Source organism: Etheostoma spectabile, chromosome 8 (assembly GCF_008692095.1).
Source record: "Etheostoma spectabile isolate EspeVRDwgs_2016 chromosome 8, UIUC_Espe_1.0, whole genome shotgun sequence".
Lineage (NCBI taxonomy): Eukaryota > Metazoa > Chordata > Actinopteri > Perciformes > Percidae > Etheostoma > Etheostoma spectabile.
The window spans coordinates 32,009,181-32,019,723 of NC_045740.1; the positions used below are offsets into that span (position 1 = coordinate 32,009,181).

At 45.2% G+C, this 10,543-nt stretch overlaps 2 protein-coding genes and 1 pseudogene across 2 annotated transcripts in view; 1 reads left to right on the plus strand and 2 right to left on the minus strand.

Moving 5' to 3' along the window:
• The window catches only part of LOC116693433 (uncharacterized protein KIAA0513-like), a 453,101-nt gene that overhangs the window by 216,620 nt on the left and 225,938 nt on the right, over positions 1 to 10,543 (minus strand). The gene's annotated exons all lie outside the window — the stretch shown is intronic.
• The window catches only part of LOC116693434 (uncharacterized protein KIAA0513-like), a 453,088-nt gene that overhangs the window by 188,437 nt on the left and 254,108 nt on the right, over positions 1 to 10,543 (plus strand). The gene's annotated exons all lie outside the window — the stretch shown is intronic.
• On the minus strand, positions 6,403 to 9,765 carry LOC116693991 (zinc finger protein ZFPM1-like; annotated as a pseudogene).

Sequence of the window (10,543 nt, forward strand, 5' to 3'; positions counted from 1 at the left end):
TGATGTGATAAATGTGCTGGTTTTACTGTAAAGGGTCTTGACTAGCCTACTACGTAAAACTATAAAATACAATGTATTATTATTTAGCCTTTGCCTAAAAGTGAGCAGAGGGAATAGTTTCTCGGGAAATGTACCATACGGACTATAGGCTTAATGCAAAACCCTTATTCACAACGTGAGAACATGTTTACAACGATATGCAACACATTCTATAAGCTATATCTATTCTTTGTACAATAAGTTCATTCACAGAAACATCAGAGGGACAACAACTAGAAAAAGAAGTAAGTGACTTCATACACGCTGTGAGAATGTAAACAAATTCATGTTTTTATCATCTGACAAGTGACCGCACCAAAATAAAAAGATTAAGATGCATTGTGGTGTTCGGTGTGATGAATGATAACTCCATACATACGTAGGCCTACGATTTTAGGCCACGTTATTGGTCCAGGTAAGACTAATGGAGAAGGTTATGAAACCGTAAGCTATAATAAAAACATAGGCCTGCATATTAAGAAGTAACACTAACTGTCCTTTATTAGAGAGGACAAGCAACAGAAAAATTAAATCATGAATGTATTGGTTCTCTGACCAGTCTCTCATTATTTACATCTGGAATATCACTACATTAATATCGTCACACCTAATTTCCGGAGCGCGTCCTTATGAACCTGAAGCTGAGACCACGGACAACTGCGCTGCTCATCTTACTTTTACAGAGAGAGTGGACACGACGCGACTCGAGGTCGCGGCAGGCAGCAGGGCTAAGGCAGCGGCTACCGGGCAGCGGCTAACACGGGCACTTGCAGCGGGCACCAGGCAGCGGCCACCAGTCACCTTGCAGCGGTCACCTTGCAGCGGTCAACAGGCAGCGGTCAACAGGCAGCGGCCACCAGTCACCTTGCAGCGGTCAACTTGCAGCGGTCACCTTGCAGCGGTCACCAGGCAGGGCCACCGGTCACCTTGCAGCGGTCACCTTGCAGCGGTCACAGGCAGCGGCCACCGGTCACCTTGCACGGTCACCTTGCAGCGGGTCAACAGGCAGCGGCCACCGGTCACCTTGCAGCGGTCACCGGGCAGCGGCTACACAACTACCTCCCAAGGGAAAAGTCAGTACGCATCAGGGTGCCAGTGCAGCCATTTCTAACATCTAAACAGCTGTAGTAGGGTTAATCGAAACCGCGACAACAATAGGACAGTAGGCATTAATGCATTTTAAAAAAATAAACAGAAACAGCAGAAGAAGACACGGAATAACTGTTAAACACAGTTTATTGGGATCAGGGCAGCTGATTGAACACGTGAGACTCCAGGCTGTTGGCCTGGCTGTGGCCTGGCTGTTGACCCGGCTGGTGGCCTGCTCGACCAGGCTAGCCGCAAAGAATAAACCTCCATGGCTACTGGCTGGGATTTAATCAATCTGGTTTGTGCAACCGAGTCAAAGCTAAATTCATCCAGGAAAACTTGAATATGTGGTTTAATCCCTTATCCTGTTTTGTGCAACAGGCCCAGGTGTGTGATTTGAATGCCAAACACTATGGTCAAAAGATGAATGACAGTCAGCTGAGCAGTCAATGTCCCCGATACCACAGCGGTGTCCCCCGATTATCACAGCCGTGTCCCCCACACGGTGTCGGCCCCACAGCGGTGTCCCCGATATAACAGCGGTGTCCGCTGAATCACAGCAGTGTCGTGATATCACAGCAGTGAGGAACTTCTCTAAATCGATTTTAATTCAAAAAAGAACTAATAGCAAGATGGAGGTCTAGCCAGCCTTAAATGGACTACGCAGCAAAAGGGACAAATACTCTGCATCGTTTCAAACTGAATGGTATGGAAGAAAAGCTGTGGCTATGTGGCCGTGCTAACAGTGAGCGGTGGACCTCTACGGGTCCTGGATCTGAGCAACCTGCCCGCAGCTTAACCAAGCAGGAAAAACCGTCACTCTAATACCGGCAATACAGCTTCGCACATTTCCACCCTGAAACGGATCAAAACATCCAGTCGGAACCGGACAGGGCCAGAACGTTTCCAGCCCTCGCCGAGTCAGAGACGATGCAAACTAAAGCGCTGTAAAGACGAGTTTTACAACGCTGAGACGAGCCTTCACGAGAAAGCGTCGGATGGATTTTATGTACAAATCTACCGATTGGTAAGTCAGAAACATTTTGGGCTTAGTGTGATTGAACTGATGCTGCTAGCCACCTGCCTTCAGGTTCAGTTGAGCAGTGTGGTTTTTCATTGTTGCGACTGGGACTGACAAACATATTGGCCGCTGTGCAATAATTAGAACAAAGATGGTTTCATAACTTGCATTCTGATGCTGGACACTTAACTGTGTGTGTGTGTGTGTGTGGGTGTGGTGAGAGAGAGAGAGAGCGAGAGAGAGAGAGAATGTGTCACCCAGAGTATTTGTCTGAAATCTTAACTTTGCGGGAACACACTGTCATGCGGTCTTCAAATCAGATGGTTTAGAAGTCCTAAGGTCCAGGTATAAACGGTGGGGGGGGGGGGGGGTCAGGCTTTTGCAGTTGGGCCCGAGACTCTGGAACAAGTTACCCCCCCCCGATATTCAAACTGTTACAGGTGGCTCTTTTTAGGTCCCAAACTCAAGACATATCTGTTGAATCAGGCTTTTAATACGTAGCTGTGGTGGGACAGTTTCATTCTTTTGTTTCTTGAGACCTTTTCTGATTTACTGTTCTCATGTTCACTCTTTCTATTGGAGACGTCATTATACTCATTCTGTTAAGCACCGTAGCCTGCTGGTTGCTGTAAAGTGTTATATAATTACATTAGATTGATTTTGATTGATAGATTAATTGGAAATGTCTTGCTATCGACCACGTGTGCCGCGCTGTTGCGTAACGTTTTGATTATTAGCCTAAACAATAAATGAGGATATCTGATTTCATAACTCAGAGCCTACCCTTTTACTGACATCACCGCACGTCAATGGAGGTTATGCCTCGACGCAGAGTTTACACGACGATTCCTGCATGTCTCCCCTTTCTCTCCCTTTCACACTCAGCTGTCCTATCAAAATTAATCTTTAAAAAAATAACTTTGTCAAAGGACGTTAAATACCTGTTAGCTGTGGCTGAGCTTAGCTGGTAGAAGGCTAACGTTGGCTAGCTCCCGACATCCTCCTCTTCATCCTTCTTGGCACTTTTTAAAAAAACTTATTTGCGGGACATTTTTTTAAAAACAGCCTCTTCATTCGCTTCCTTTTCACACTTTCAGTCGGATAAACCAATCTGACCGAGGATCTGTTACAAATTCTTTTCATTCATTCAAATGTTCTTAGAAAACTGATCTGAATCAGTAACCCGCCCACCCACCTACCTATACCATTGGCCAATCTACACAGGGCATGCGGCCTTCTCCCTATCATCCAACAGACATACAACAACACACAATGACAGACTTCACTTTTTGTAAAAAACTGTTTTATTCTGATTGGATAAATTACCCGACTTCGCATGGGCCCTGGGGCTGTGCCCATAATGCTATGGGTAATCTGGGCTTGCCATACACAACTAAATACAAGGAGACATTAATTCACATCACATGACTGAAGTGATATATACAGGGTGAGAAAGTGTTGGTATGCATTAATTATTTTAGTCTCCATGCAAACTAAAGGTACCAGTGTTTTTTCTCTGCACTTTGCCATTATTGAGGCATGATTGGATCTCTGAGCAGACTTTTCTTCTACAGGAACTATGCTCACTGCACTTAACTTTTAAAAGAAAAGCATGATGATTCACTCAGCCTTTATTTAAGAGTATCACAGAGAACAGCACATGGAAACTTTTCTATGAAAGGAAGTGATTTTTAAGTGACTATACTGGGAATCAAGCACCTACAAAAGTCAAGGATTTCCACCCATGGAACATGAAATCATTGTGCGTAGGTGAAAAGATTGAAGCCACTAGAAATAAAGTAACTCACCATTCTCCCAGTGTCTCTCAGAACTTTTTTAATTCCCATGCATAGTGGATAAGAGTGTAATGGAACGCATGGAATGAAAAATACGAAATTAAAGTTTTGACATTCATTGTGATTTTCTTGTTTTGGACATAAGAGGATCATTGAGAAACATATTATCAACTGAAAATGTTGAGGGTTCAAATCTTTCAGAAAGACCTTCAAGGTGACGGACTTTAGATGGGGAAAAGTTCTGAATACATAAATAGATTACAAAAGAATCCCTAAAACTAAAACATCAGCACATTTTATTACAACACAGTGCAGTTAAAGTAAGTTCAAAGGAAAATTTCCAGCAATTGGTTACTTAATTTGTGACTAGTTGACATGACTCTGTGACTTTCTTCTCCTTTTGAAATGAGAGAGATAGGCGGCACATATTGTAAACACTTAGTAGAAAGACGGGTCTGGTACAGTGTCCTCAAACCAAAAGAGAGCACCAAAATCAACACAGCAACTTTGAATTATGTTTAAAAAAAATCCTACACTTTTACATTTGGGTTCCAGTTGTGGGAAATGGACAGATGGGGTGAACAATCAATGAATGAGGAGCTCACATTGCACAGTCACATATAACACTTAATACGCTGATATTGTCAGTGTTATGTTTCCAGCTTGTTCCGTTTCTTAGAATTTGGGGGAGGAAAAGGACAACATTGTTACAAATTCAGCATCGAATGCAATATTGGCTGTTGGCAGCTTCAAAAATTAAGTCAGGGCCCTAAACAGCTTAATGATCTTACTGTACATTGGGAACTTGCATCATATTAATTAAAATTAATAATTGAAAAAAAAGCATTTCACAGTTCTAACTAACACTGTATTGCAACTGCAACAGAAGCATGGGAACATAGCGTCCACTCTGTGTGCATGAGGTGAGAGAGCAATAACATAAGAGGTGGAAAGGCATAGTTCTCTCTCTACACACATCGAGTGGGTATTACATACATGCAACTCTAGCTACTGTGTGAGGTTTGTACTAAGATGTGACATTCCCTGCTATGCCTTCATTACCGGACAGAAACACAATAATTAAAGGAAAAATAACATCTTTAAGATGTGTATTAGACACCACAGCATTTTTGTGTGTTTTTGTATTCCTTAGTTATGTTGAAATGGCAGTGTGCAACAAATAATGTTAAGCGGAGTGTCCGTGATGGTCATACTTTGCATTATATGGAGGAAAGATAAACCAAGATTTGGATTGTGTTTACCTAAAAGTGAAGGCTAGCCTACACTGGCCTCAAAACTCAAAAAGCGCTCCCTTAACGTTCTCATGTGAAAAGCTGTAAGTGAGGAAACGTTCTAAACTAATTATGTTGCTCATCAGCAAGGTACAAGAGGGGATTAAAAATGAACAGTGCTGGTTTTTCAGACCTCACCATCAATTAAAGACTACATGAAGAGATAAACCAATTGTGACACAATGTATACAAAATGCAAACGTAATAAAGTTGCATGTGATCTCAGTGTTACTGTAAGAGAGATTATATATCTACACTTAGAAATACACTTCAACACACCCGTTCCTTCCAACAGTATGAAAAATATACAATAAAAAACACAAGTACTCTCAGACACCAGGTAGGTAGTTTTCTGGTGACATGAAATCATGAGGACAAAAGTAAATATTTCACTTTTTTTTCTCCCTTGCATTTTAAGAGAAAATAAAATTTGTGTATATGAAAGAAAGAAGAAAAAAAAAAAGTATTTGAAATATTATCCTTCAGTAAATTAGTAACATTGATACCACATATTGTTTTTCAGTAAAAACGCTTAGTTTCTCTAGTAAGCAAAAAAGAGCCAGTGTTGAAACCAAAGCATTATAGAATTCTTTTTTTTCAGACATCACAACTATGCACAGATAATAAAAACATTAACATGATCAAGTCTTTTACAAAAGAGAAACGATTCCTCTGTTAGGTCTGGAACATTAGAGCTAGGAGAAGACTGGAGATTCATCTAAATCATCACATCATCAATCAGCCTGTATTATCAGCAGTCAGAAATGCCTCCAACAGTCAGAATCTAGGTACTGACAGTCTACAATGAGACAGAAAGAGACAGAAACGTTTTAATGCCCTCATGATGCAACATACTGGGGAGGCCTGGGAGTGGTAGATGAAGTTGAATTGGGGACTGGGGTAAGGAAGCCAAAGAGTGATCTCAGGGGACAGGGCACACAAAGGTGTGAAGGTAGCATCCGTCCTCAGCTCTTAGTGTACTACAAACTTTGACCCATTAGAGGAGAAACATGAGTTAATTGTTAGTAACACCACCTGCAATTCTGCTCTGGAGCAGTGGGCATCGCGGCCCGCCAGGTGAGTAACAGTCATTCATTGTCATTCATGGCATGCCAGCGAGAGTCATATTGGCGACGAAAAGCCTCCATGAGAAGAAGTGAAATGCTCAGCCACTTGACATGTCAGCACTGTGGGAGGAGCAGTAGTATTTTTTATGAGCAATGAATGTGGAGAGGTTGCTGAATGATATTGCAGAGGCGACAGAAGCGAGAGTTACCAGTCAGGACAGGGGAGATTACTGTGGGTTTTAGGGGGGGGATTGGGGCAGGCTGGGGTGTGGAGGTATGATCGGGACAGCCTTGTCTGGAAGTGGAGGAACCCACCACCTCCTAGGATCTCGGCACAGGTTGATAAAGTCAGAGAGGCAACCCTTGGGGGAGACACCGCGAAGAGGTGAACAGGCGAAGGTACCCAACCCCACCGAAGGGCTGCCGTGACCGGTGGGGAGACAGGAGAAGTTGTAACCACCCTTGTCGCCGTGATGGGGTCTCTGTGAGCACGAGAGACCAGTCTGGGCTGGCTGGTCGAGGTGGTGGAGGTGTTTGCAGCAGGTCCATCCCTGGGACTAAGGCGGGGCTGCGACTGACTGCAATGCCTGGCTGGGGTGGGCTGAATGGTACAACCAGACCGTGGGTAGTCTTGAAGTGCTCCATCAGGCACTGGTTGAGAGCCTGTTAGGGCGTATGGCAGACCAATGAGAGGAACCACGCGCATACACCTTTGGCCCAGCTACTGGGGTGGCTGCAAGTGTGGGAGTTGTATTGGGACAAGATGTGGCATCAGAGGCCGGTAAGGCAGAAGGGTGAGAACTGGATGATGTGCCTGAGCCTGAACCCACTCGGCGGTAGCGCTTTAGCCCATAGGGTGCAAAAGCTCAGGGCGCTCGCTGAGGCTGCTTTTGGGAGAGGTGGAGGCCGATCTCTTGAGCCTGTGAAGCTGCTCTAAGGTGTGGGGCTGGAGGGTGGTGGCAGGGCAATAGTAGGTTTTATGAGCCAGGTAGTTCTCAATGCTGTTGAAGCTGATACTGCAAGCGGTGCACTTGTGGTAGTCAGTAAGAGGCAGGGCAGGGAGAATACTGCACTGCTACTGCTGTGCGTTGAAACCTCTCTCAGACGGGGCCTCTTGCTGAGGTCAATTGGGCCATCTCCTTCAGAGCTGGAGCTGGCAGCCGGGGAGAAACTTCTTGCTTCACTGCCAAGCCAGCCCAGAAGGGGATGGCGCAGAAGCAGCAGCAGCAGTGGTGCAGCAGCAGCAGCCGCAACAGCAGCGGCATGTGCTAAGGCTTCAGTTCTGGCCATGTGAATCTCGTCACTTCTTCCTCTTGCGTGTGCGGATGGGCTGGGGAAGGAAGGCTGCTGGTGGTTGCCTGGCCATGTGTACAGCTCGGTGGTTGGATGGGTCATGGGTGACGCACCGTAGAAGCGTTTGTGAACAGTGTAGTTTCATGACGACTGAAGAGAATGTTGCAGGCCACGCAGAAGGTTCTATTGGGATCGTCTTCTTGGTCCTCTGCTGATCCACTAGAGACTTTGGCTACCTCACTTGTTTCCTCCTACCTACACTCCACCTCCTACACCTTCCCTTCAGAAGAAGATGATATGCCCTCTTCGCCACCGGGTTTTCAGTCTTCATCTCCACCATCTTCTTGGATTCGTTACTCCACTTCTGCAGAGGTTCAGAGTCAGTAGGAGAAGACGAGGCGGCTCTACTTGCTCCTCCACCTGAGGAGATGCAGACGAGCCATGTGCCCCAGGGAAGGCATTGGGGTGGGGCTGCATCCTTGTCGATCCAGGGCCTGAAGCTGAGGTGGCACTCTCTCATGGTGTCTACTGGAGCAGTACAGCCTCTATGTGCATAGAAGTTGTTAATTTGTTGAAGGTGATATCAAACTCAAAGCAGGTGGCTCCTTTATGAGGGGGAGTGGCTGCGGGTGTAGGTGCAGTCGGTCAGAGGAGAAGAAGGCTGCAGGGTTGTTCTGAGGAACTGCCTGACCCTGTTTCAGACGGCTGTGGACACATCTCTGACATTTAGCCAGTATCTCCGAGGCCTGAGGCAAAATGGCTGCCTCAGGATTAAAATGTACTGAGGCAGAACATGCTCTCCAGGAAGAACGCCCTGTGCCTCCCAAATGTGCAGGGCTAGAAACCAGGGGTGGGAAGTTGGTTCTGGCTTCACAGGTGGGGGGGCTGGACTCTTTGGAGAGGTTAATGTCTGGCAGGAAGATGTGGTAATTGCTCCTCCTTTGTCGTCCTTTTGCTTCTTGATCTCCCTCCTTTTCACAAAGCTCCTGTCTACCTCCCATCCTCCTTTAACTCCATTTGCTCCTCTTCTGTCTCGGAGTCTGAATGAGGCTCCTCTTTGATTCTTAGGTCAGTGGTTGTGGCATTAAGAGGACTGCAGTCTCGAGGTGTGGTGAGCCGCCGTTTGCACCAGGGTGGATGAGTCTGGCAAAGGGACACAGGTAGGGGGCTCCCTTTCTGGGGAGACAGCTGTTAGTGGGGGTGGTCAACAGATGATGGCGTACTTTGGCGAGGGGTGGGATCCTTTCAGCTGGGACCCTAACTCTAGGTGAGTTGCACATGCTGCTGAGCGTGGGCAGGGAGTCAGAGTTGTGACCACACACACTTGACACTTCAGCACAACACCCGAGTCTCTGGACTGAGACGAAGAAGAAAGTCAAAATTAGTGACCTATAACAGAGCTTACATTCGAAGGGTTTGGTAATGGAAAAATATTCAAGTTTGGTCAAGATTAAGTTGATGACCAAAATTGATAATCTTGAAAATCAGCTGACATAATGAGAAATGTGTACCAGTTGAAAGGGGCAGCTTGGAAGTCCAGGCCCAGGGGAGTAGACCTCACTGTGAGATCCAGGCTGGGCAAACCATGTGGTGGTGACCAGATGGCCGTAGAGGATGTCCCTTGTGGTGGAGACAAAGCCGCAGCCATGACAAACCCGTTCAGAGTGTCCGTGTGGACTTAGGTGGCGCTCAAGTTTGCTTTTGTAGTAAAGGCTGACAGACAGATGAGACAGACAAATGACGCTCACCGTGGAAGGACCAAGAGGGACAATAAGTTAGAGGGTCAAAGAGTGAGCTCATCACCAAACAGTCAAAATGAACGGTTGTGAAGGCACCACTAGTCAAGTAACGAGGTAGATCTCATGTTTTGATCCTTTGTCTGTGGCATAAATATACATAAGTCTTGCTCTCACCACTGTGGGTGCGCATGTGGATCTCTAATGAGCTGGCACTAGGGCAGCATCTTGTTGCACTGTGGAAGGGGCAGTGCGTTCATGGGATAAGACTCCTTGGGCTTGTCTTGTGGCGGGACGAGGCTGCGGCTGGCTGCTTCTGACGGCTAGCGCCATAGTAGTACATAAGGTGAGCCTGCAGGTCCCTTCACTTCGGTACCAGATTCCACAGTCCTGCATGGGAAAATGTCCTCTGATGGACAGCAGAAAATACATAGAGTAGTGTAATGAAAAGAAACCCAAATTTGTATGGTTTAAGCAACTTGATGAAAAGCACCATGATCAAACACAGACATGTTTTGGTGTGGATGTTCAACTCCAGTATATAAAAATGTTGTTCTAATTTTAATCCACTAGTATTTACCTATACCTTATTCTGAAGTGTTATATAATAAGTGTGCATTTATACACAGAACAACATTTCAGAAGTCATTCTAGAGCTCTAATAGAAAAATAGAAACATAAGCACACCACAAACACTCCTTGCATGAGTATCCAAGGCAACAGGAAACTAATTACATATCTTATCTCGGGTTATTTTTTAAAACATTACAATTATTTGTGCAGTGTTACCAGCTCAGATCTAGGAATGAGTAATATCATGAATGATTACCAATGGCCACGCCAGTGTGTTGTTTATGCATCAGCTACAGACCTCAGCAGATACATTACAAATGAAAATGTATTGAGTGGCTCTCAGGAGAGTTAAAGAACTGCAACCCCCATCTTGTGGCAAGAGATCAGTGCAACTGAAAATGCTGAATAACAGTAGATGTTGTGCAGTTATATTGCAGTGATCAGAAGAACAATGCTGAATAGAAGTACGTAAGGCTGACAAGAAGAAAAATGTGTAGTATAAACGATTTAGAAGGAGAGAAGAACAGAAACATGAAACTAGCATATTTAAAGCAATTAAAACACAGTGTAGCCTACAGCTCTGTAAAAATGTGGAGTGACTAGAGGCTATGTAGATATTTTTACATCCATACACATT